Genomic DNA, 26332 nt, shown 5'->3' on the forward strand with positions numbered 1-26332 from the left:
GTATTGTAACAAACTTTCTCTCTGAATTGAAATTTAACTTTTATCTCAATACATCAAAATATACTATTTTTTTAATCTATTCCAGTTCTGCTATTTGTTAACTGTGTGACTTTGGGTAAGCTTTCTAACCTTCCTTTGTTTCAGTTTCCTCTTTTTAAAAATTAGAGCTTCTTGGATAAATACCGTAAGTATGTGATAATACTGACTGCCGAAGACAGCACAACTCACTTTGTATGCAGGAAACAAAAAAATAAAAATATAAATCTTTCTATTCCTACAGACTAACTTAAATAGTTCCAGAAGGTGCTATGCAGGCTGCTAGGTAGAAAGCCATTGGTGGTATAAGCATAATATATATATATTGCATCATGTATATATAAGCATGTATAAGTTGCATGCCACAATAATAATCTGCTTGGCAAGATGTGCTAACTGGTGCAATGGTAGCAGGCCTGTTTTTTGGTGTAACCAATTTTTTTCTTGACTGGGTATGTGCCTGTCCACAGGAAAGATTTCATGCTTGCTACCATAAATCTGGTCAAAATCAAATGACTCAGGATCTGATCAATCCTAGACAGGGAACTTGTTGTTCTTTTGCTAAATGTTCATGCTGTGGAGCATAATTCTTTTTTTTAATTTTTAATATTTTTTATTATGTATTTTCCTCAATTACATTTCCAATGCTAACCCAAAAGTCCACCATATCCTTCCCCCACTTCCCTACCCACCCATTCCCATTTTTTTTTTTTTTTTGGCCCTGGCGTTCCCCTATACTGGGGCATATAAAGTTTGTTTGTCGAATGGGCCTCTCTTTCCAGTGATGGCCGACTAGGTCATCTTTTGATACATATGCAGCTAGAGTTAAGAGTTCCGGGGTACTGGTTAGTTCATCATGTTGTTCCAACTATAGGGTTGCAGATCCCTTTAGCTCCTTGGGTACTTTCTCTAGCTCCTCCATTGGGGGCCCTATGATCCATCCAATAGCTGACTGTGAGTATCCACTTCTGTGTTTGCTAGGCCCCGGCATAGTCTGACAAGAGACAGCTATATCTGGGTCCTTTCAGCAAAATCTTGCTAGTGTATGCAATGGTATCAGTGTTTGGAAGCTGATTATGGGATGGATTCCTGGATATGGCAGTCTCTAGATGGTCCATCCTTTCATCACAGCTCCAAACTTTGTCTCTGTAACTCCTTCCATGGGTGTTTTGTTCCCAATTCTAAGAAGGGGCACAGACACTTTGATCTTCATTTGGTCTTCATTCTTCTAGAGTTTCATGTGTTTAGAAAATTGTATCTTATATCTTGGGTATCCTAAGTTTTGGGCTAATATCCACTTATCAGTGAGTACATATTATGTGAGTTCCTTTGTGATTGTGTTACCTCACTCAGGATGATGCCCTCCAGGTCCATCCATTTGCCTAGGAATTTCATAAATTCATTCTTTTTAATAGCTGAGTAGTACTCCATTGTGTAAATGTACCACATTTTCTGTATCCATTCCTCTGCTGAGGGGCATCTGGGTTCTTTCCAGCTTCTGGCTATTATAAATAAGGCTGCTATGAACATAGTGGAGCATGTGTCCTTCTTACCGGTTGGGACATCTTCTGGATATATGCCCAGGAGAGGTATTGCTGGATCCTCTGGTAGTACTATGTCCAATTTTCTGAGGAACCGCCAGACTGATTTCCAGAGTGGTTGTACAAGCTTGCAATCCCACCAACAATGGAGGAGTGTTCCTCTTTCTCCACATCCTCGACAGCATCTGGTGTCACCTGAATTTTTCATCTTAGCCATTCTGACTGGTGTGAGGTGGAATCTCAGGGTTGTTTTGATTTGCATTTCCCTGATGATTAAGGATGTTGAACATTTTTTCAGGTGCTTCTCTGCCATTCGGTATTCCTCAGGTGAGAATTCTTTGTTCAGTTCTGAGCCCCATTTTTAATGGGGTTATTTGATTTTCTGGAGTCCACCTTCTTGAGTTCTTTATATATATATTGGATATTAGTCCCTTATCTGATTTAGGATAGGTAAAGATCCTTTCCCAATCTGTTGGTGGTCTTTTTGTCTTATTGATGGTGTCTTTTGCCTTGCAGAAGCTTTGAAGTTTCATGAGGTCCCACTTGTCAATTCTTGATCTTACAGCACAAGCCATTGCTGTTCTATTCAAGAATTGTTCCCCTGTGCCCATATCTTCAAGGCTTTTCCCCACTTTCTCCTCTATAAGTATCAGTGTCTCTGGTTTTATGTGAAGTTCCTTGATCCACTTAGATTTAACCTTAGTACAAGGAGATAGGAATGGATCAATTCGAATTCTTCTACATGATGACAACCAGTTGTGCCAGCACCATTTGTTGAAAATGCTGTCTTTCTTCCACTGGATGGTTTTAGCTCCCTTGTGGAAGATCAAGTGACCATAGGTGTGTGGCTTCATTTCTGTGTCTTCAATTCTATTCCATTGGTCTACTTGTCTGTCACTATACCAGTACCATGCAGTTTTTATCACAATTGCTCTGTAGTAAAGCTTTAGGACAGGCATGGTGATTCCACCAGAGGTTCTTTTATCCTTGAGAAGAGTTTTTGCTAACCTAGGTTTTTTGTTATTCCAGATGAATTTGCAGATTGCTCTTTCTAATTCGTTGAAGAATTGAGTTGGAATTTTGATGGGGATTGCATTGAATCTGTAGATTGCTTTTGGCAAGATAGCCATCTTTACAATGTTGATCCTGCCAATCCATGAGCATGGGAGATCTTTCCATCTTCTGAGATCTTCTTTAATTTCTTTCTTCAGAGACTTGAAGTTTTTATCATACAGATCTTTCACTTCCTTACCTAAACCACAGAAAGATCCAACAAAGATAGAGAACTTCAGACCAATATCCCTTATGAATATATATGCAAAAATCCTCAATAAAATTCTTGCTAACCTAATCCAAGAACACATTAAAGCAATCATCCATCCTGACCAAGTAGGTTTTATTCCAGGGATGCAGGGATGGTTTAATATACGGAAATCTATCAACGTAATCCATTATATAAACAAACTCAAAGACAAAAACCACATGATCATCTCGTTAGATGTGGAAAAAGCATTCGACAAGATCCAACACCCATTCATGATAAAAGTATTGGAAAGACCAGGAATCCGAGGCCTGTTTTGTGACCAATTACATGGTCAATTTTGGAGAAGGTACCGTGAGGTGCTGAGAAGAAGGTATATCCTTTTGTTTTAGGATAAAATGTTCTGTAGATATCTGTTAAGTCCATTTGTTTCATAACTTATATTAGTTTCCTTGTGTCCCTGTTTAGTTTCTGTTTCCACGATCTGTCCATTGATGAAAGTGGTGTGTTGAAGTCTCCCACTATTATTGTGTGAGGTGCAATGTGTGCTTTCAGCTTTACTAAAGTGTCTTTAATGAATGTGGCTGCCCTTGCATTAGGAGCATAGATATTTAGAATTGAGAGTTCCTCTTGGAGGATTTTACCTTTGATGAGTATGAACTGTCCCTCCTTGTCTTTTTTGATAACTTTGGGTTGGAAATCGATTTTATTCGATGTTAGAATGGCTACTCCAGCTTGTTTCTTCAGACCATTTGCTTGAAGAATTGTTTTCCAGCCTTTCACTCTGAGGTAGTGTCTTTTTCCCTGAGATAGGTTTCCTGTAAGCAGCAGAATGTTGTGTCCTGTTTGTGTAGCCAGTCTGTTAGTCTATGTCTTTTTATTGGGGAATTGAGTCCATTGATATTAAGAGATATTAAGGAAAAGTAATTGTTGCTTCCTTTTATTTTTGTTGTTAGAGTTGGCATTCTGTTCTTGTGGCTGTCTTCTTTTTGGTTTGCTGTTTTTTCTAGGGCGTGATTTCTGTCCTTGGATTGGTTTTTTTCTGTTATTATCCTTTGAAGGGCTGGATTCGTGGAAAGATAATGTATGAATTTGGTTTTGTCGTGGAATACTTTGGTTTCTCCATCTATGATAATTGAGAGTATGGACAGGTATAGTAGCCTGGGCTGGCTTTTGTGTTCTCTTAGTGTCTGTATAACATATGTCCAGGATCTTCTGGCTTTCATAGTCTCTGGTGAAAAGTGTGGTGTAATTCTGATAGGCCTGCCTTTATTTGTTACTTGACCTTTCTCCCTTACTGCTTTTAATATTCTATCTTTATTTAGTGCATTTGTTGTTCTGATTATTATGTGTCGGGAGGAATTTCTTTTCTGGTCCAGTCTATTTGGAGTTCTGTAGGCTTCTTGTATGTTCATGGGCATCTCTTACTTTAGGTTTGGGAAGTTTTCTTCTATAATTTTGTTGAAGATATTCGCTGGCCCTTTAAGTTGAAAATCTTCATTCTCATCCACTCCTATTATCCGTAGGTTTGGTCTTCTCATTGTGTCCTGGATTTCCTGGATGTTTTGAGTTAGGATCTTTTTGCATTTTCCATTTTCTTTGATTGTTGTGCCAATGTTCTCTATAGAATCTTCTCCACCTGAGATTCCCTCTTCCATCTCTTGTATTCTGTTGCTGATGCTTGCATCTATGGTTCGAGATTTCTTTCCTAGGGTTTCTACCTCCAGTGTTGCCTCATTTTGGGTTTTCTTTATTGTGTCTACTCCCTTTTTAGGTCTAGTATGGTTTTGTTTATTTCCATCACCTGTTTGGATGTGTTTTCCTGTTTTTCTTTAAGGACTTCTACCTGTTAGATTGTGTTATCGTGTTTTTCTTTAAGGACTTGTAACTCTTTAGCAATGTTCTCCTGTAATTCTTTAAGTGAGTTATTAAAGTCCTTCTTGATGTCCTCTACCATCATCATGAGATATGCTTTTAAATCCATGTCTAGCTTTTCGGGTGTGTTGGGGTGCCCTGGACTGGGCGAAGTGGGAGTGCTGGGTTCTCATGATGGTGAGTGGTCTTGGTTTCTGTTAGTAAGATTCTTAAGTTTACCTTTCTCCATCTAGTAATCTCTGGAGTTAGTTGTTATAGTTGTCTCTATTTAGAGATTGTTCTTCTGGTGATTCTGATTACTGTCTATCAGCAGACCTGGGAGACAGGCTCTCTCCTTTGAGTTTCAATGGTTAGAGCACTCTCTGCTGGCAAGCTCTCCTCTTACAGGGAAGGTACACAGATATCTGGTGTTTGGACCTCCTCCTGGCCAAAGAAGAAGGCCCAAAACAGGACCTTTCCCAGATGCTGTGTTGCTTTGGCAGGTCACAGAAGCTGTCAGCTTCTGTGGTGCACACTCTCACCTGTGCAGACTAAGTTCCTAAGTTCGGTGGAGTCCCGGAACCAAGATGGCGCTCCCTGCTCCTGAGGCAGAGGGCTCCCGTGCGTTCTGATGATGGTGAGTGGTCTTAATTTCTGTTAGTAGGATTTTTACATTTGCCTTTCACCATCTGGTAATCTCTGGAGTTAGTTGTTATAGTTGTCTCTAGTTAGAGCTTGTTCCTCAGGTGATTATGTTAGCCTCTATCAGCAGACCTGGGTGACTAGATCTATCCTTAGTTTCAGTGGTCAGAGTACTCTCTGCAGGCAAGCTCTCCTCTTGCAGGGAAGGTGCCCAGATATCTGGTGTTCGAACCTGCCTCCTGGCAGAAGTTGTGTTCCACTCACCAGAGGTCTTAAGATCCCATGGAGGGTCCTGTGAGGACCTTGGGGGTGTCCAGAAACTCCCTGGACCAGGAACCCTGGTGCTGCAGTGGACCAGAAGGGACTTGTGCCTCTGATCAGGCCGGGTTATCTACTTCCCTGGTTAATGCAGTCTCAGGTCCTGCGAGATTGGATTGGAGCAAATGCTGTGTTCCACTCACCAGAGGTCTTAGGATCCTGTGGGGGATTCTGTGTGGGTCCTTTCAGGTGTCCAGAGACTGCCTGGGCCAGGAACTCCAGTGCTGCCACAACCTTGTATTCTTATATTTGTAAATCCTTTAAGACAAATTTGTACTTCCCAAATCGTATAATAGTAAGTGGGTGTTTGGTCAGCTATTGTACCATGGTCAAATTACCAGGAGTTATATTCTCAGAGAAAACTGCATTTACCTTTCTAAGAAATTAACAACTGGCAATCTCTCTAGGGATCTGGGTGTGATTTTGAACCTAGCTCCCTCCTCTACACTGAGATTGTATCGGGGTTGATTTTGCACAGGTTTTGTGCATATGATTACAACCATTTGGAATTCGTATGCACACCTGCACTGCCTTACCCAAAATATAAGGTTTTCTTGTAGTCATCCTCCTCTACCTCTTACACGCATTCCTTCACATTTTCCAAAATGACCCATGAGGCATTGGATGAGAGGGTTGTTATGCCTGTTCAATTTAAGGCTTGGCATTCTGTAATCTCTTATTCTCTGCACGTTGGCCAGTTGTGAGTCACTGTGTTAATCACCATCTACTACAAATTGAAGCTTCTCAGGTGGGGATTTAGAGATGCATTGATCTATAGATATAATAAGTCATAAAGAGTTGGTTTTGAAAGACCCACAACGTGAGGACTCCCCCACGTTCTGACTCAGGAGAGGCGACACCCCAAAATCACCCACAAGAAATGGTCTTGCTGCAAACTGTAAGAGGATTTTTATTCAAGAGAGCTCTCGGGCCCACAGTCATACACCATGCAGGGGTAGAGGACCGTGGCGCCCCGAGTAGCTGGATAAGGGGGTATTTAAAGGGAGAAACCACAACTCAAGGAAGTGGGGAGGGCGTTGTTGGAAAAAAATACAAAAGATACCAGTTAAGAGTCACAAGGAAGTGCAAAGTCACAAATGTCACAAGGAATACCTGGTAATTGTTCTGGTTATCTCTCAAGACACTTTCTAAGAGCCCCTAACAATAGCACATTCTTTGAATGAACACTCTTTGAACCCAGGAAGCGGGTGGGTGGAGGAATGTCGCTATCTGTTTTATGACAAGCACACCTAGGAGCACTGAGCCACAAAGGCCACACTCCCAAGCCTGGGCCTAAAGGCCTAGAATTTTGCCCTTATGTTTTACTTTTTCAGTTTAATACTATATCCATTTAGCAGAACAAGGGTGGTAGTCCTGTTTAGCCACAGGTTCTTGCTCCAACAATGATGGCAGGTATGCATTTCACCTTGTACAGTAGAAGCTAAATCCAATGATAAAGTAGTAGTTTACTCCCTTGGTGTTTGTTCTATTCCAACAGTGGACATGTCTTCCAGACCATTCATTATTATAGCTCAGATGTTTCATAGCTGAGTATATCTGATGATTTCTTTTTTCCCCTCTGGTAGCTTTCATAGCATCTTCTAACACTATGAAAGCTAGTCAATAAGAATGAAGGTACCAGGTATGTGCCAGCTTGATTTTGCCATATTCTATCAATCAATAATATGGTTCCTTCAGCAATAGGGTTTTATCATCAAGTTCTGGAGGGTAACCAAAGGGCAGTGGCAATAGACAGTAATGTTTGGGAGTCTGTGTGTTGTCACTGGACAGCTCCTAAAGAAATAAATAATTTCTGGCACTGGACTTTTTCTTGGTAAGCCCTGGTATATAGTAGTGGTATTAATGCTCCTTATAGGGTATCTTTAATTTGACTCTACATACACACACATGCACACACACACACACACACACACACACACACACACACACACAAACACTACTATACAGTAGGAAGTTTGTATATGTCTTTTTTGAAAGGTTCTTAGTATCACTTATGCCTCCTCATATTCCCTCTTCTGCTCTACTCTGTGTCCCCCAACCCCTTTTAACCCTTTGTAAATCACATATTCCAGTTTTTTTTATCGTTTATACCAGTGCATTCTATCTTCCCCCATCCAAACTCCCTCTCTATTGCCACTTAGTCATTTCCTGACATCTATGGGAATTCCAAATGAAATATACATATCCAAAGATTCAAAGTTAACATCCACAGATGAGAAAAAAATGTTATGTTTGTCTTTCTGGGTCTGGGTTACCTCACTCAGAGAATTTCATTTTTCTGAAAACCACATTTTCAATAGCTATTCATTCAGTTAATGGACCTCGAGGCTATTTTCATTTCCTGAATATTGTGAGTAGAATGGTAATGAACAGAGATGAGCAGATAGCTCTGGAGGATGGGAGTCCTTTGAGTCTGTGGCCAAGAATGGTATAGCTTGATCGTATGGTAAATCTATTTTTTAGCATTTTGAGGAGCCTCCACACAATTTCCAGTTTAAACTTTTACTCTTTTCTTCTCACACATATCTCTGTTTTTTCATCACTCTTTGTAACTTAGCCATTCTGAATAGGATGATATAAAAATCTCCAAGTTTTAATTCACATTTTCCTAAAGCCTAAGGGCATTAAAAATATATTTAGATGTTTCTCAGCTACCTGTAATTAACCCATAGAGAACCCTCTGTTTAGTTTGCTGACCCATTTTTTGATAGTTTGATGCTTTATCCCTGTATTGATTTAGGAGTGAGAAAGCTCACACAGCTGGGTTCAAGTTCTGGCCCTGTCTTAAACTTCCTGTAGGCTCTTGAGAAGTCACTAAATATCATTGTTTCTTCTTTTGTAATACTTAAAGCAATAATGTGAAACTTCATATTATTAACCCAATATATATGTAGTGAACATAAAATAAATATATTTTATTTATAATGTATGCTGTTCTACAAATATAAGTTAGTGAGTTGATATGATAAGGAAAAGTGGTGGGGCCAGCCAGTGGCTCACATGTCTGGGTTCGAGCCTGGAAGGCATCTTGGAAATGAAAGAAAAGAGGGAGCCTAGGTGGGTTGAGAAATAATGGAACCAAGACAACTAGTCTGCTCAAGGTTCAAATTTTTAATGGCAGACATGCTTTATAAAAGAGGGGGAAAAGTCCATTCCTGCCAATTCATCCTTGGAGCCTGGAACCAGCTGCAGGTGATGACATGCAGGATAGTGGGTAGTCTCCAGAATAGGAATAGCTCTGGGGGACCTCTCAGCAGGTAGCAGTATCTTGAAGAGGAATAGTGACAGTGGCTCAACAATAAAGTGATATAGGGAGGAAGGCTCCACCCTAGACAATCTCCTTAGTGGCAGCAAGGTCAAGTTGTGGCTCAGCCTACTTCAGGCTTATGGGAGGCTACAGAAAAGAAAGTATCAATCATGTTTTGTTTTGTTTTGTTTTGTTTTGTTTTGTTTTCTCTAAAAATCATGAACACCTTTCACTGAAGAAGTGAACTCACATCTATTTCTGTAATCTCTGAAGACCATTAGCATGGTACTCCTATTACTCTAAGCTTTGTATAGTTCCTTTTTTTCACATATTACTACAGGATCATTGTGCTTTGGGATTTGATTTCATTTGTATTTTTATTTATCCTTAGAATGAGGTATCTACAGAACATTGATGGGAATGTGGACAGGAATGCTGAACAATAAAGTGAGAAACCACAACTTTATTTATATGGGTGTTATCTCAGAAAAGGAACTGGCCCCTATGAAAATAAAGACATGTAGAAGCACTAAAAGAGAGAATTTCAAGACTCTGCAGTTCTTAGACAGGACTCACCTTTAGGTTAGTAAACCTTTTGATTTTGCTGCAAAGTATATAGAATAGTTGAAGAGAGTGGGTTAGTATATGCACAGCACTATATCATAATACATGACATAACTAGAATTATCTAAAAGGAGGGAACCATAAGATCCAACTACTGTAAAGCATTTTCTGAATTAGTGATTGATGAATGAGGGCCCAGCCTATTATGGGTTGTGCCAACCCTGGGCATGTGGTTCTGGGTTCTATAAGAACACAGACTGAGCAAGTCATGGGAAGCCAGTAAGCAGCACCTCTCTATGGCCTGTGCATCAGCTCCTACCTCCACGTGTCAACCCTATTTGAGTTCCTGCCCTGACTTCCTTCACTGATGAATAGCAATGTGGAAGTGTAAGTCAAATAAACTCTTTCTTCCTTAACTTGCTTTTTCGGCATGGTGTTTCAGTGTAGCAATAGAAACCCTAAGACACACAGGGTTGTTAAAATTACAAGATTTACAGCAAATGAAAATCTGTTTTCCTAGAACAGTTCTTATTTCTCCTTTATTACTTTTATTATACAAGGACAGGTCTTGATGTAGCACCCTTTGGAGTAAACCCTACTGGTACTTAGCTGCCAGTGACAGTAGAGATTAATGTAGAAAAATGATGAAATATGAAAATAATCTAAGAGAATAGGAGACCATGAAAAATGTTTAAATGATTAATGATAAGAGAATGTGAAGAATATAGTGAAGTCTGAAGGACTGACAAGAAAAAATGAAAATAAAATTCTATTTTTATAGTAGAGATCAAAATCAAGTCCAAAAACTCACTAAAAATAATCATCTCAGAAGTATTTAAGGAAGTGATAGTTAGTGTTCTAATGATCATTTCAAGGACAAGATTGTTTTATAAGCATTTCACTTGAACCCATCACAACAATGGCATTCCAATCATCTGTTTTTATAAGCCTATTTTTATTGGATATTTTATTTATTTACATTTCAAATGCTATATCCCCTTTCCAGGTTTTTCCTCTGGAAACCCCTATCCCATCCTCCCTCCCTCTGCTTCTATGAGGGTGCTCACCCATCCACCCACTCACTTCCACCTCCCTACCCTGGCATTCCACTACACTGGGGCTCCATGAAGATGTAAGCTTAATCTCTTCACATTCGATGAGCTGTCTGCATCTAGTCCTTGGGAATTGGGCTCCACTATCAGTTTGTAGAGAGCAGGCCTCTGTCATAGCAGCATCTTGGATTGTTGGAAGATCTCCACGGGACCCCTTTGTCCAAAAACTCAGACAAATGCAACCCAGTCCTTCCACTGGGAGCCTTGCTTGGCTACAAGAGATGGCCAGTTTAAACTCCGTACCACCCATTACAAGGAGTTCCAACTATGGTCACACCCATACATAGGAAGTTTCCACTTCACTATGATTCCAAAACGCCCCAGAAAGGCTCCACTATTCCACCCATCTATCCCTGCAAATTTTCTCCTTATCCTATCACCCAAACTGATCCCTCCTATACTTGTCCCCACCCCTAGTTCACCTGCAAAATCATCTGTTTCTCTTTACCTGGGAGATTCATACTTCCATGACAGAGCCCTCTTCTATGAACCTCTCTGGATCTATGGATTATACCTTGGTCATCATTTACTTAATGGCTAGTATCCACTTATAAGTAAATACATATCATATTTGTTGTTTTGTATCTGGGTTACATCGCTCAGTCTGTTTTTTTCCTAATTCCATCCATTTGCCTGCAGTTTTCATAAAGCCATTTTTTAAACAAATGATTAGTACTCAGCTGTGTAATCGTACCATGCTTTCTTTATTCACTATTCATTTGATGGACATCTAGGTCATTTCCAGTTTCTGACTATTATGAATAAAGCTTCTATGAGCATAGTTGAGCAAGTGTCCTTGTGGTAAGATGGAGTGTACTTCGGGTATACCCAAAGTAGTATAACTGAACCTTGAGGTAGGTTCCTCCCAATTTTGTGAAGACCCATCATATTGATTTTCATGGTGGTTGTACAAGTTTGCAATCTCACCAGCAATGGGGGGGGGGGTGTTCCCCATGTTCCACATCCTCACCAGCCTGAGCTGACACTTGTACTACTGAGATGGAATCTCAAAGTATCTTTGACTTGCATTTCCCTGGTGCTGAAGATTGTTGAACTTTAAGTGTTTCTCAGCCATTTGAGTTTCCTCTATTGAGAACTCTATTTAGATCTCTACCCCAGTTTCTTGAGTTCAAGTTTTTTATATAGTTTGGATATTAGTTCTCTGTTGGATGTGGAGTTAGGGAAACTCTTATTTCTGTAGGCTGCCATTTTATCCAATTGATGGTACCCTTAGCATTACAGAAATTTTTCAGTTTCATGTGGTCCATTTACTATTGTTGACCTTAGTGCCTGAGTTTTTGATGTTCTGTCCGGAAAGTCATCTCCTGGGCCAATTTGTTCAAGGCTATTCCTTACTTATCTCTTCTATAAGGTCCAGTGTATCTGTTTTTATGTTGAAGGTCTTTGATCCATTGGACTTGAGTTTTGTACAGGGTGATAAATATGAATCTCTTTGCATTCTTCTACATGTAGATATACAGTTTGATCAGCATCATTTGTTGAAGATGCTATATTTTTACACTGTGTGTTTTTATTTTCTTTATAAATAAATCAGGAATTCATAGTTGTATAAATTTATGTCGGGGTCTTCAACTTGATTCCACAAATCAATGTGTCTGTTTTTATGCCAATACCATGTGTATTTATTTTATTTTATCTATCTTGGGTTTTTTTTTGTTTTTCCATACGAAATTGATAATTGTCCTTTCAGGGTATATAAGAATTTTGTTGGGGATTGCATTGGATTTTTAAATTGCTTTTGGTAGGATACTCATTTTTACTATGTTAATCATACCAATTGAAGAGCATGGGGATCTTCCCATCCTTTTGTATCTTAAATTTTTCTTCAAAGAATTGAAGTTATATTATACAAGTCATCCACATGCTTGCTTAAAGTTATGCCAAGATACTTTATATTATTTTAGACTATTGTGAATTTGGGGGCTGTTGGGGAAAATACTGATTTATTTCTTAGTCCTTTTGTCACTTGTATATAGCAGGACTTCTGATAATTTTTAAAAAATTAATCTTCTATCCAGCCACTTCACTGAAAGTGTTCATCAGATGTAGGAGTACTCTGGTGGAACTCTTAGAGTCACTTATGTATACTAGGATATCAGAAGCAAATAATGATACTTTGACTTTTTTCATTTATAATTTCTATCCCTTTTGTCTTTTAGTCGTGAGTTTCAAAGCATGATTTAAGATTTGGGTACTTTTTTTCTAGCAAATGTGGGTGCCCTTGCATTTAGGGCATAGATGTCAAGAAAAGTCATCTTGATGGATATTTCCTTTGATGAGTATGAAATGTCTTTCTCTATCTCTTTTGGTTAATTTGAGTTTGAAGTCTATTTTGTTAGATATTAGAATAGTTGTACCAGCTAGCTTCTTGGGTCCATTTGCTTGGAAAATCTCTTTCCAACCTTTGTTTCTCAGGTAATACCTACCTTTGATGTTGAAATGCCTTTTTTATGCAACAGAAAGATAGATCCTATATTTTGTATCCTTTCTGTTAGCCTGTGTCTTTTTATTGGAGAATTGAGTCCATTGATATTAACTATCAATGATTGTTAATTCTTGTTATTTTGTTGGTGGTGGGGTGGTTGTAGTCTCTGTGAGTATGTCTCTGTCTCTGTATCTCTGTCTCTCTGTCTCTCTCTGTGTCTCGTGTGTGTGTGTGTGTGTGTGTGTGTGTGTGTGTGTGTGTGTTGGGAATTTTTTAGATTTAACATTTTGACTGATGTATTAATTTCTTCTATCACATCTTCAACATTTTCATCTCTTGTATTCTGTGGGTGGTGCCTTGGTTCCTGTTTGCATACCTAGATTTTTCATTTCCAGAATACCCTCAGTTTGTGTTTTTGTTGTTTTATTGTGGTGGTGGTAGTGGTTGTTTGTTAATTGTTGATTTGATTCTATTTCTATTTTGAAGTCTTTCATTCACCTGTTTGTATTTTCTTGATTTTCTTTCATGGACTTATTGATTTCTTCCAATTTTGGCTGTCTTTTCCTCAATTTCTTTTAGGAGATATTTTTAATTTCCTCTTTAAGGAACTCTATCATTTTTATAAAGTTGGTGTTAAAGTAGTTTTCTTGTGTTTCAGCTGCATTGGAATATTGGGGTCTTGCTGTCATAGAATAGCTAGAATCTGGTGATTCCACATTGCCCTGGTTTTTGTTGATTATATTCTTATACTGACATTTAGGCATTTGGTTTGGGAAAATTAAAGATCTAGGTGGTGATTTCTTAATTTGTCTTTGTTGGATGAGTGTTTTCTTCCTTCTTTTCTGTTTCTTCTTTGTTCTTCTGGTCTTTGTGGCCTGGATTTCTGGTGGTTTGTGTGACCTCTGATCAAGTAGGGAGTCTCTATCTAGGTTGGGGGCTAGACTTCTTACAGCTAGTTTGCCCTTTGGTGGATCAAGTGGCTCTATTCTTATGACTGGTATGGCTGGCACCTGAGCTGAAGAATTCTGGAATTGGGAATGGGGTCCAGCGCCAGTGTGGGCAATAGGGTGGGAAGGGGTGGTGGAATTATTATTTGGGAGCTGAATCTGGGGAGTGGGGCAGATCAGCGGACAGGTTGCTCAGTCACTTGTTCTTCTGAGTGCTGTCAGGTGGGTTTTTTTGGGGGGGGGTAATTTTTTTATGGATCCATGCCATAATCAGCCACCAAACCTAGACACTATTGCATATGCTAGCAAGATTTTGCTGAAAGGACCCTGATATAGCTGTCTGGAGTGAGGCTATGCCAGTGCCTGGCAAATACAGAAGTGGATGCTCACAGTCATCTATAGGATGGAACACAGGGCCCCCAATGGAGAAGCTAGAAAAAGTACCCAAAGAGCTGAAGGGGTCTGCAACCCTATAGGTGGAACAACAATATGAACTAACCAGTATCCCCAGAGCTTGTGCCTCTAGCTGCATATGTATCAGAAGATGGCCTAGTCAGCCATCATTGGGAAGAGAGGTCCCTTGGTCTTGCAAACTTTATATGCCCCAGTACAGGGGAATTCTAGGGCCAAGAAGTAAGAATGGGTGGGTAAGGGAGCAGGGTGGGAGGGGGTATAGGGAACTTTCAGGATAGCATTTGAAATGTAAATAAAGAAAATGTATAATAAAAATATTTGTATATTCAAAATAGCAATCTTCTGCCAGAGGTATAGTTAGTTGGAAAAAAATTCTATCTCATCCTATAAACTGTCTAATGACTGTCTAATATACTTCACTTTCAAATTTCAATTGTTGGTCTTGCTTCTGAGCTACAGGGCTCTTATTCAGGAAGTCTGCATCTATATCTGTGTCTTGAAGCATACTGTCTACTTTTCCTCTAACAACTAGAGATTTTTCAGGTATGCTGCTATTGGAAAAACCATCTAGTTTGATTTTTCTATGAAACAATATCTAGTTTTCCCAATACCATATATTGAAGAAGCTGTTTTTTCACTGATGTGTGTTTTTGGCAACTTTGTCAAAACTCATGTGACTCAAAGTACAGAAGTTGGTATCTCAATCATCTATTCTGTTCCATTGATCTACATGTCTGATTAAGTACTGGTACCATGCTATTCTGTTACCATAGATCTGTAATATCACTTAAAATCAGGTGTGGCAATATCTCCATCCCCAAATAGCTTTCTCAGCAAAGGTTCTGTTTAGCTCATACACACACACACACACACACACACACATATGGGATAACTAGCAAAGACTTTCTGTAACTAGTAGATTTTCTCTTCACTATATTTTTTCTCTTGCAGTGCAGGGAAACAAGGCTTTTAATTTGATGTACCCCATTTGTCAGTGCTAATAGAGTTCTATCCAATAAGTCAATCCTGCAACTATTCCACAGTCTCAGGTATTTAAGGCCTTGTGATATACTTTGAGTTGATCTAAGGATATGAATATAGTTTAAATTTTTACTTTATTTATATATTAACAAGAAATCAATAAATAAATCATAATGGGGCATGGGTCATTTAAGAAGTCTTTTTAAAAGATTTATGAAATCTTTCAATAAAAGATTTATGAAGATAGACCAAGACTACAGTAAGGAACTTTAGCTTTCATTTTCTCTTTACAGAGTTAACTAAGTTTAGCATAATTTGAAATGATCACCAAGGTATTTAGTGAATGCCTAGTCAAAAGTAGGCAAGACTGATAGTGAAAATGTATATACTCCTCTGTACTATCCAATGTTCTGTCTCCATAATGTTCTTTTAGCATAGTTGGTTCCCTTGATACTAGCAGTAAATGTCAATTTACCTTTCAATAAAATGGAAGTGATTATACATACCATTTTCCTTGTTGAATTATTATGATTAAATTTCTATACCTATTTCTTTTTATGTAAATATATATTTATACCTATACATATATATTATTTAGAACAATACCTGGCAAATAGTAGGTGCAAAGCAAGTTTTAACTATTACCATGCTTTACAGCCTTTCCTCTATTTAAACTTCCTCTTAAACACTAAGAGATTAATATTTTTCCCAGGATTCACACTCCATTTTTTTATCTAAGCTTTATTTTCTGAAATAAAAAAAAAAAAAAACCTGACAATAAGCCTTACAAAGTTTTATCTCATTAAACTTATTTTAATTGGTCTCAAAATTCTATGACAAATTTTGGGTCAAGTTGTTTCCATGAAAAAGCACTGATTTTAAAAACTAATAGCATGAATCTCCCACAGACACACTCACACAGAAACACACAGACACGTACACACACGATAGAGAGAGAGAGACTGATCCACAATATATTCTCATTTCCTTCTGAAAGCTTTATCATGCATTCTTACCATTAACCAATTGTTTACTATTAAACTTGAATGGCCAATGGAGACAGTTTTGTGACCTTATGTCACTGACTAAGACTGGAGTAGCAAGTGTTAGACGCAATATTATGTGGCTTTCAGAGCTTTCTGGGAAAATGTGGTGAATTTTCCAGCAGCTTTCTCGTCCATAGCGTTGATGACACAACTGCCTGCCTCACAGCAAAGTGACCCAGCAGAGGATAGTCAGAGAAGCTCTCAACCTGAATTGCCTTACCTGCAACCATATCAATAATAGCTGCATCACTAGATTTCAAGAATTTGAAGCCATCTTCTAGCTTCTTACCAGAACAATGATCAATCTTTTCTTTAAGTTCAGAAAATTTGCAAGCCATGGGGACCATATGACAATACAATACAGAGACATAGCCAGCAATAATTTGGTCTAGATGATTAAGGAAACTCACCTGATCAATGACACTAGCTGCTTCCAGTGGTGGCTTATTTTTTTTCTGTCACCAGCAGCATTGCCATTTCTAACATCTTTGACAGACATGTTCTTTATTACATTGAAAGCCCTCATTTGTTGCGGCCTGCCCACAGTCCACAACATGAATGGTTCAACTGAGAATGGCAGTTCAGGCTGAAAAGAGAGGAATCTAGACGGGGCGGAAGAAACAATGGAGCCAAGACAACAAGTTCTTATCAAGGCTCAATTTTACTATTTTCAGACACCCAGTTATAAAGGAAGGGGGAGGGAACCCAACTTCCCGCCAAGTAACTCAGGGTCCAGTAGCAGGACGAACACGTGTGTGCCTCCAGGCAGCAAAGGCAGGTTCCAGCAGTAGGTAGGCGTGACAGGACGAATGAGCCGGTAGCTCCACCCTTGAGCAAGCAGGTTCCAGGCTGGGGGAAGGGAGGCCACATTTCCTCCCATTAGTTAACAAAACAAAAATAAAAAAGGGGGTGGCCTGAGGCAGAAAAATTATCTATGTTCAATAGTTCTGCCTGAGTTTTTTAGGGCTAAAGAAAAAAACCTGTTTCCATGGGATTCCCTAACTTTTCTAATGGTAAACTGTATCTGGCTAAGACTGTCTTTAAAGCACTGATGGAATAGCAGCGCTGGGCTGTAGGCTCTGACTTTATAATGCTAATTAGTGCTGAATAGGTAGCTACCTGTTTGCATTTTAAGTAGGGCGTTGGAACCCTGGCTGAGTTTAACTAAACAATTTTAGAATAACACTGAACTGATAATTATCCGCAATTTTGGGTGAAAGGCAGGGGAAACAGTGAGAAACAGGGGTTAAGACCAGCTCTTTAGTACAAGGCCAGTTGGCTTTTTTATTTGGGTGGGAGGCAGTGAAGGGCTTGCCCTTACGACAGCAAGGTCTCCAACCTCTCTCCCCCCTATTAATTAAGTTTAAATAGGCAATGCTTAACAGAGGTGATCAAATGATTCTTTTCATCCATAGATGAGTGGGCCTTTAACCTTGACTTGGGTGGACTTTGACCTGATTCCTCCCGTGAGCATTATAACAACTCACATCTGTGGCTCTTGGTATCTTTTGGGGAGGGGAGGCAGAGCCTTAAGTATTTTTGGTTTTTAGCTGGAGTCAGATACCAACCTCTTACAAATCAGGTGTGTCGCACAGGGAACTCAGAAACGGTCAAGCTGGACCTTCCCTCTGCAGTAATCTCCTGCGCCAAGCGGTACCCAACTGTATTCATATGATTATGAATCAGTAGCGCAGTTCTGAGTTAATGCGCGGTCTCTATATGAGACTTGTCAACCTCAGATTTAGCAAGGCCTAGACAAGAATTATGTCAGTATTAACACCATTAATTTTGGTTAAAATAGGAGCTGAAAGTCTTTCCTCTTCATACCTGTTATTCCCTAGCCTGAGGAACTAAGGACACCTTGCAGTAACAGCAAGGGTGGAAAGCCAGAGGCCAGCTAAGGGACTAAGCCCATCTCTATCAAAATAAGAACTAATCTCTGTAAATATATATGAAATTTCTACTTCCCTAGCTCTCCTGGTAAATCTAAATCTTATCTTAGACTGAAAAGCCACATGCTGGGATGTCCTTGGAAGGGAGATTAGCAGTACCACCTGTTTGCTCTTAGGGGCGGAAAACCCGAGAATGTAGACTGACCTGCTTGAGAAAAGGAAGAATTCTAAACAATGAGAGTGTAGCAATGTAAATTTTCTGTTTGGAGAAGTCAAGGTACTTTATTTAGATGCAAATTGTAAAGCTAAAGTTAATCCGGCCTCTTGTAGGGGAATTGGCTCAGAGGAAAACAGTGTTTTTTGAGAGCTTCCACTCCCAGCTCAAGAGGAATTTTAGTCTTTAGAATGATACTTACGAGAAGAGACAGAATCTGTGTTTACCTGATGAATTAATCTCTCTGGTAGCCACCGTGCTTCATCTTCATCTCGTGAAAAAACACAAACCGAGCCTCTTCCCCAGATTAGAACTGGATCTGGACCCTTCCATTTATTAGTCAGGGCGTCCTTCCATTTTACCAATGCATAAGAATTAGAAGTAACTGGGTGCCAGTGGCGTTCCGCTGCAGACTGACCTTTAATGTCAGTTTGCAAAAAGTTTAGGACAAATAAGGTGAAGGCAAGATGAGCCTTTGGTGACCTTGGGGGATATAGATGCCCCTCTTTTGTTTTAAAAAGCCAATTCTTTAAGGTGCTATGAGCACGTTCAACTATTCCTTGTCCCATGGGGTTGTAAGGAATTCCAGTTTTATGTTTGATACCGAATTCTTTACAGAATGCAATAAAGTTTTTACTAGAATAAGATGGCCCGTTATCTGTCTTAATAAGCTTAGGCAACCCCATGGTATTAAAGGCTTGTAGGCAATGATCAATTACGTTTTTTGAAGCCTCCCCTGTATGCAGAGAAGCAAAGAGAAATCCTGAACAGGTATCAATGCAAACATGTATATATTTTAGTTTTCCAAATTCTGCATAATGGGTTATATCCATTTGCCAAATATGATTAGGCATAAGGCCTCTAGGATTGACTCCTAGATGTGGCACTGGAGATAATGTAATACATTTAGGACATTGTTTTACAATCATTCTTGCTTGCTCCTTAGTGATCTTATGGCAGAGCCTTAGGGTGTGGCTAGAGAGGTGAAACCTTTCATGATCACGTTGGGCCAGAGCAACAGGATTTGAAACTAAAGCTTCTCCTATTAGAGCCCTGTCAATTCGATCATTACCCTCGGCCAGAGGCCCAGGAAGACCAGAGTGAGACCGTATGTGGCCAATATAAAACGGATTTTTCCGGGCAAGAATGATGTTTTGCAATTCTGAAAATAAGGATCCTGATGGCGTATTGAAGTTAAACGTGCCACAGGTTTCTAATAAGGGTACTGATTGAGCAACATATAAACTGTCAGTAAAGATATTAAAAGCCCCATGTACAGACTGAAAGACCTTTAGCACTGCTGTTAATTCGGCTAGCTGAGCCGAGAGACCAGGAGTCTCTACGATAACCTGTTGATTATTAATAAGATATCCAGCTCGCCCTTTAGAGGAGCCATCAGTAAAAATCAATAGAGAATTATTTAAAGGCTGTAAAGAAGTCATCTTAGGAAATATCATATCATGTACATTTAAAAATTTTATTAACCTATCTTGAGGGTAGTGGTTGTCTATAATTCCACTAAACCCTATTTGTGCAAGCAACCAATCTGTACTATGCTGTTTCAGCCAAGTGTCTTGACTTACGCTATAAGGCTGAACAATGATATCTGGCTCTTTTCCGAAATAAGTCAATGCCTGCCTTCTTCCAGTGATAATCATCTGAGCCACTGCTTCGTGATATGGCAAGATATTACGTTTGGGAGAAATCCTTGAATGTATCCACATTATAGGAAATTTTTGCCATAGCAGTCCCGTAGGCACATGAGTCGTATTAAAAATTAACAGGTGCAGCGGCAAGGAGTAATCTATATAGGTAACGAATTGCTCTTCAATAGACTTTTCCACTAGTTGTAAGGCCAGCAATCCTTCTGAGGTTAGGGATCTAGGGGAAGTGGGATCAGAACTCCCTTTAAGAATATCAAATAAAGGTTTTAACTCCCCTGTAGTAAGCTTTAAATAGGGGCGAAGCCAGTTAATATCACCCAACAATTTTTGAAAATCATTTAAGGTCTTTAAGTTATCTCTACGAATAACGATCTTTTGGGGAAAAACAGCTTGATCAGTGAGTCTAAAACCCAAATAATTATAAGGATCCTGAGTTTGTACCTTTTCAGAAGCAATTTGCAATCCCTTATCAGCTAGGGCTTTTTGTAAACCTTTATAACACAAAAGCAATTCTTGGGGGTCCTTTCCCGCCATCAAGACATCATCTGTGAAATGAACGATGTAAATATTTGGCCATTGTTGTCTAACAGGCTGAATTGCTTTCGCCACAAACCTTTGACATAATGTGGGACTATTAGCCATCCCCTGCGGGAGGACTGTCCATTGATATCTTTTCATGGGTTCCTTGAAATTTACAGAAGGAACACTAAAAGCGAATCTCTCACAATCCTTTGGATGCAAAGGGATGGTAAAGAAACAATCTTTCAAATCTATAACAATCTTATAATATCCCTTAGGAATGGCCACTGGGGAGGAGAGCCCCGGTTGTAGGGTTCCCATAAGTACCATGGTCTCATTAACTTTTCTTAAATCTTGTAGCAGTCTCCATTTTCCAGATTTCTTCCTGATAATGAAAATGGGTGTATTCCAGGGAGAGTGAGACTCCACCAAATGTCCTGCTTCTAACTGCTCCTGCACTAGCAAAGAAGTGGCCTCTATTTTCTCTTTAGGTAAAGACCACTGATCTACCCACACCGGAATATCATTACGCCATTGAATTTTTTCCGCGTGGGATGCAGGCAAGATAGTGGTCGCTATTGAAAATACTTTAAACCTCTCATGTTAGAGTGGGGTTTAAGATCCTCAAAGGTCCTAATTCCCTGTCCTTTTTTTACTAGTTCACGACCAGGCAGGAGTCCCTGCCTGAGTGTCTGCTCAGTCACCATCTCCTTAGAACTGCACAGAATAACACCCATCTGTGACAACAGATCTCTTCCCCACAGGGTCACAGGCAAATTTGACATAACATACGGCTGAATCTTTCCTGATTTCCCTTCCTCATCTCTCCAGGTTAGCAATTTGGAACTACGTTTTGGGTTACTGGCGTACCCAATTCCTTGAAGGTGAGTCAAGGAAGCAGTCAAGGGCCAGTTTGAGGGCCAGTCCTGCCCTCTTATAATTGTTACGTCGGCCCCGGTATCTATTAATCCTTCAAAGCCTTTTCCATCAAGAGTCAATTTAAGGTTAGGTCTCTGATTTGTGATAGATTTCACCCAATTTACGCCCAAGGAGTCAAAATTATTTTGTCCTTCCTCACTTTCAAAGAATCTATACAGTGACTGGCGTGAAGGGATCAAAGTAAGTTGAGCAATTTTTTGATTAGCAGGTATAGTTATAACACCACGAGGGCAAGCGGCTATGATTTTAAGTTCTCCCTCATAATCATTATTTATAACACCTGGATAAATCTGCAGGCCTTCTACAATAGAACTGCTTCGTCCCAAGAGAAAGCCACAGGTTTCTGTGGGCAGTGGTCCGAAGACTCCGGTAGGCAGAGTTTGGACTCCCATTTCTGGGGTTAATACTGCGTGGACAGTGGAACAGAGGTCCAGTCTTGCATTTCCTGGGTTTGACCTGACAAGCTCAAGAACTGATCTTGTTGGCTGGGCAGCAGATTTATAGCCCCATAAGCTGTCTGTCCTCTTTGAGTAACTCGGGGCCTGGGGCTGACCCCTTTCCTCATTTCCCGGCACCGGGCGGCTCAAAACCTTGGTTTATGCTTACAATCTTTTGCCCAGTGGCGGCCCTTCCCACACTGGGGACATATTCCTGGGGTACGGCCTGTTTGTCTACCCTTGGTGCCCTTGTTCTTAGGACAATTACTTCTAAAATGATCCAAACTTCCACAATTAAAGCATGCATTATTTCCCCGTTTCCTCGAGAACATTGCTTGCGCGTGGGTTCCCTGCCAGAACTCGCAGGAAGGCCCGATGTCTGTGCAAAGACGGACATATCCCGCCAAATCTGTCTGTCCCTTATGCGGTTGAATTGCAGCTCGGCAAGTTGCGTTAGCATTCTCATAAGCCAGCTGCATAACAAAGGGACTACCTGTGTCTGGACTTCCAAGGATTCTACTAGCAGAAATCAACAGCCTGTCCACAAAGTCCTGATATGGTTCATCAGAACCCTGCCGAATGCTAGCTAAACTTCCACTAGTATCTCCTTTAACTGGCAACCTTCCCCAAGCACTACGTGCGGCTGTCGCAACTTGCACGTACACTGCAACGGAAAATCAATCTGATTTGTCTGTCCCTCATATGGACCCTCTCCTAAAAGCATGTTGCTATCCCAGTCTGGGTTACCAGCCTGAGCATTAGAAGCAGCAGTTTTCTTACTGGCGTCTCGCCATTCAGAATCCCAAAGCAAAAAATCTCCTCCTGACAGGGTAGCCTTGGACAGAGTCTTCCAATCTGAGGGGGTTAAGTTTGACTCTGCAACTGTGTCCAGTAATGCTTGAGTGAATGGGGCTGAAGGACCATATTGCACAACAGCCACCTTTAACTCTTTTAACAACTTGAAATCCAAGGTCTGGTAATGTCTGGTCCTAGCATCTTGCTGATCAACTACCTCGACCACAGGAAAGGCCAGCGTATTAAACGAATTCTGTCCTTTCCCATGAGTCTGACTCACAATTCTTTCTAGCGGCACCTGGTGAACTACAGAAGAGTTACTCTTCTCCGCTTCTGAGATCTTTTTTAGTTTCCGAAGCTCATTAGTCAGCCTCTGAAGCTTAATCTCAAATTCTAACTTGCTTAGCCGTGTGTCCCTATGCGAAGCACCTCCCGAAGTGGTGACTATAGGTGAAGCGGGAGATTCGCAAGAGGACCAATTCTCATTAAGGTAATGGGCAATTCCTCTATCTGAGTGATTTTTGTTAAAATTCAGTCCATCATCAGAGTTTCCACATTTATCAATTTTTGAGTTAAGAAGATCTTTTTCTGAGGAGGCCTTCTCTGATAGGCACTCCTCCTGAGATATCACAAGTTCCACCTGAGGGCGATTTAGCCCTGGAAAAGTTGCATCTTTTATAGCATCATTTACAAGCGCCCAGAGAGACCTAGGGTAAAATTATCTGTCTGAGCGATATTCAGGGCCTCACCAACTTTCTCCCAGGTTCCACAATCTATCGTTTCTTCTTCTTTGAACCATGGACAACAGCTATCTTATCTAAAAAATTTCTTACTAATTGTACTTCAAGCCTTACTCCTTTGGCCCGAAGCAACTCCTGAAAGCTAAAAACAACCGCCTGATCCATGACTTTGAACCCTTCCTTCTTCCACCTAAGCAGCTTTCTAAAAAGCTGCGGCACACCGCCTGTCTCCGTATCTAGTTCCGATTAACGAACTACTGACCCCAAGCAGAAACAGTGTTGGGTCAGCACTGATTCAAACTTGATTCGTATCCTACCGCATCCTCAGCAACACTTTACAAAACTGAAATTTTTTAGGCTAGCGCTAGCATGTGTACCTGTCCGTTGCTCCGATGCTCCTCCAATACGAAGATCCTTTCCTTTCTTGTGGAGCTCCACACAGCAGTCGTTTCTCTTAGCATCCCTCTGCCATTCTTCAGGTCCCAGTTCTGGCGCCAACTGTTGCGGCCTGCCCGCAGTCCACAACACGAACGGTTCAACTGAGAATGGCAGTTCAGGCTAAAAAGAGAGGAATCTAGACGGGGCGGAAGAAACAATGGAGCCAAGACAACAAGTTCTGATCAAGGCTCAATTTTACTATTTTCAGACACCCAGTTATAAAGGAAGGGGGAGGGAACCCAACTTCCCGCCAAGTAACTCAGGGTCCAGGAGCAGGACGAACACGTGTGTGCCTCCAGGCAGCAAAGGCAGGTTCCAGCAGTAGGTAGGCATGACAGGACGAATGAGCTCCACCCTTGAGCAAGCAGGTTCCAGGCTGGGGGAAGGGAGGCCACACTCATTGTCCCCAGGAAGTTTCAGCCAAAGCCTCATAATACATTTTAACACTTTTCTTTTGTTGTGACATGGACTGAAACAAAGATAACCTATGCCAGGTTTGAGAACAACAATTTCCACTTGGCCCAAAGGGACAGTACCAAGACAACACAATTTTATAGACATACTGGAAAGGCAGTCATAAAGGCTTGTCAGTTGAATGAGTTGGTGGCAGAATACAGTCCAAACTTTCCAGCAGTATAGTCCCAGTGACACTTCTATCCTTGCAGGTGACTCTTCATCCCTTGAACCAAGGCATATTTTAGCACTTTGTTCTAGCATGCTTTAACCATCCCAACCAGAAATGGGCACACATGCTGTCTCAAGATTGTAACCAATTTTCTTAATATAGGTACTTTCTTAACAATTTTCTCATATCACTTCTGGATGTAGGTTGTCTCAGTAAAATCTATTTTGTTGATACCAACAATTAGCTCTTTCACATCCAGTGTGTAAGCCTCTGTGGAATGCTCAGGAGTCTGCCTATTTTGGGATATATTGGCTTCAAATTCATCAACACCAGCAACAATCAATACTCAGGATAGGACAACCAGCCTGACACCTGCCTGTAAAGTAAAGTCTGCTTTGGTAAAGTCTCTGTGTCCTGGAGCATCAGTGATAGTCACATAGTATTAGTGGTCTTAATTTTTTACAGGGAGATAGCAATTGTGATATTATGTTCATATTCAGCTTTCAGCTTGTCCATGACCAAGGAATACTTGAAGAAGACTTTTCCTACCTTGGCCACTACCTTTTCAAACTTTTCAATGAATCATTTGTAGATTCCACACTTGTAGAAGAGATGGCCAGAAATGGTGGACTTGCCCAAATCTATGTGTTCAATGATTACAATGTTATGAGTCTTCTATTTGGTGTCAAATTGGCAATGATTTTTTTTTCAGAACACCTGTGTTCTGATGGCAAAACTATTGTGGACCACCCAAAAAATCAGCAACACAGTTTTATATAAGATTTATGAACAACGAATGGATGTTCGTTCTAATATAATTCCCATTCTGTCTTCTGTTATTATGTGTGATTTGTACAAAATAATAGGTCTCATTGTAACTTTTCAAACATGTATTCATTGTACTTCAATCAAACTTTCTCTTCCCGAAATTGCTCCTATCACATAGTCCAGATGATTTTTTTCAAGAGGATAAATCACTGGAGTTATCAATGGGTAATTCTGTCTTAAATGGAAGTGGTTATTCACAGAAGGGTAAATATGGGCATTAAAGAGGGAAAAATATACTTAGGGGAAGATCTTTATAATTTGAGCTAGGTTCCTGAGTTGGAAGGATTAATGATGTTCAAATACTGACATTAATTCATATTTAAAGAATTGATATTGCTTTAATGGTTGTACTTCCCAAAGTAAAAATTGATATTGCCCATCAAAATATTAAGACATTTTTCACAATAGAAAGCATCCTAAACTTTACACAAAAATGTTAAAGTACTCCAAAGAAAAACAAGATACTTTATAATATCACAGTGTATGTCTTCAAAATGATAGTAATCAAAATAGCATGGCGGCCACAAAATCAAACGCATAAGTGAGAATGTATCTCAGGGATAGCATGCTTGCCTAGCATATACCAGACTTTGGGTTCAATACTCATAACTCATAGAATCAGTGGAATAGAATAGAAAACCAAGAAATAAATGTATATGTCTAGAGCTAGCTCATATCCAACCAACAAAGGCTCAAATGACATACATTACAGAAAGGACAATATGTATAATAAATGGTGTAGGGAAAATGATATCTAAAAGAAAAAGAATGAAATTGAACATATTTCTTTCATCAGTTTTAAAGTCTGTCA

The 26332-nt window shown here is 39.9% G+C and overlaps 1 pseudogene; it reads right to left on the bottom strand.

Annotated features, from left to right (window-relative positions):
* Window positions 1-16502: 16502 nt before the first annotated feature.
* LOC110286344 (elongation factor 1-alpha 1 pseudogene) lies at window positions 16503-26128 on the bottom strand (annotated as a pseudogene).
* Window positions 26129-26332: the final 204 nt, after the last annotated feature.

The sequence above is a fragment of the Mus caroli genome, unplaced genomic scaffold, assembly GCF_978045245.1.
Source record: "Mus caroli unplaced genomic scaffold, Mus_caroli_1 scaffold_5, whole genome shotgun sequence".
Classification (NCBI taxonomy): domain Eukaryota; kingdom Metazoa; phylum Chordata; class Mammalia; order Rodentia; family Muridae; genus Mus; species Mus caroli.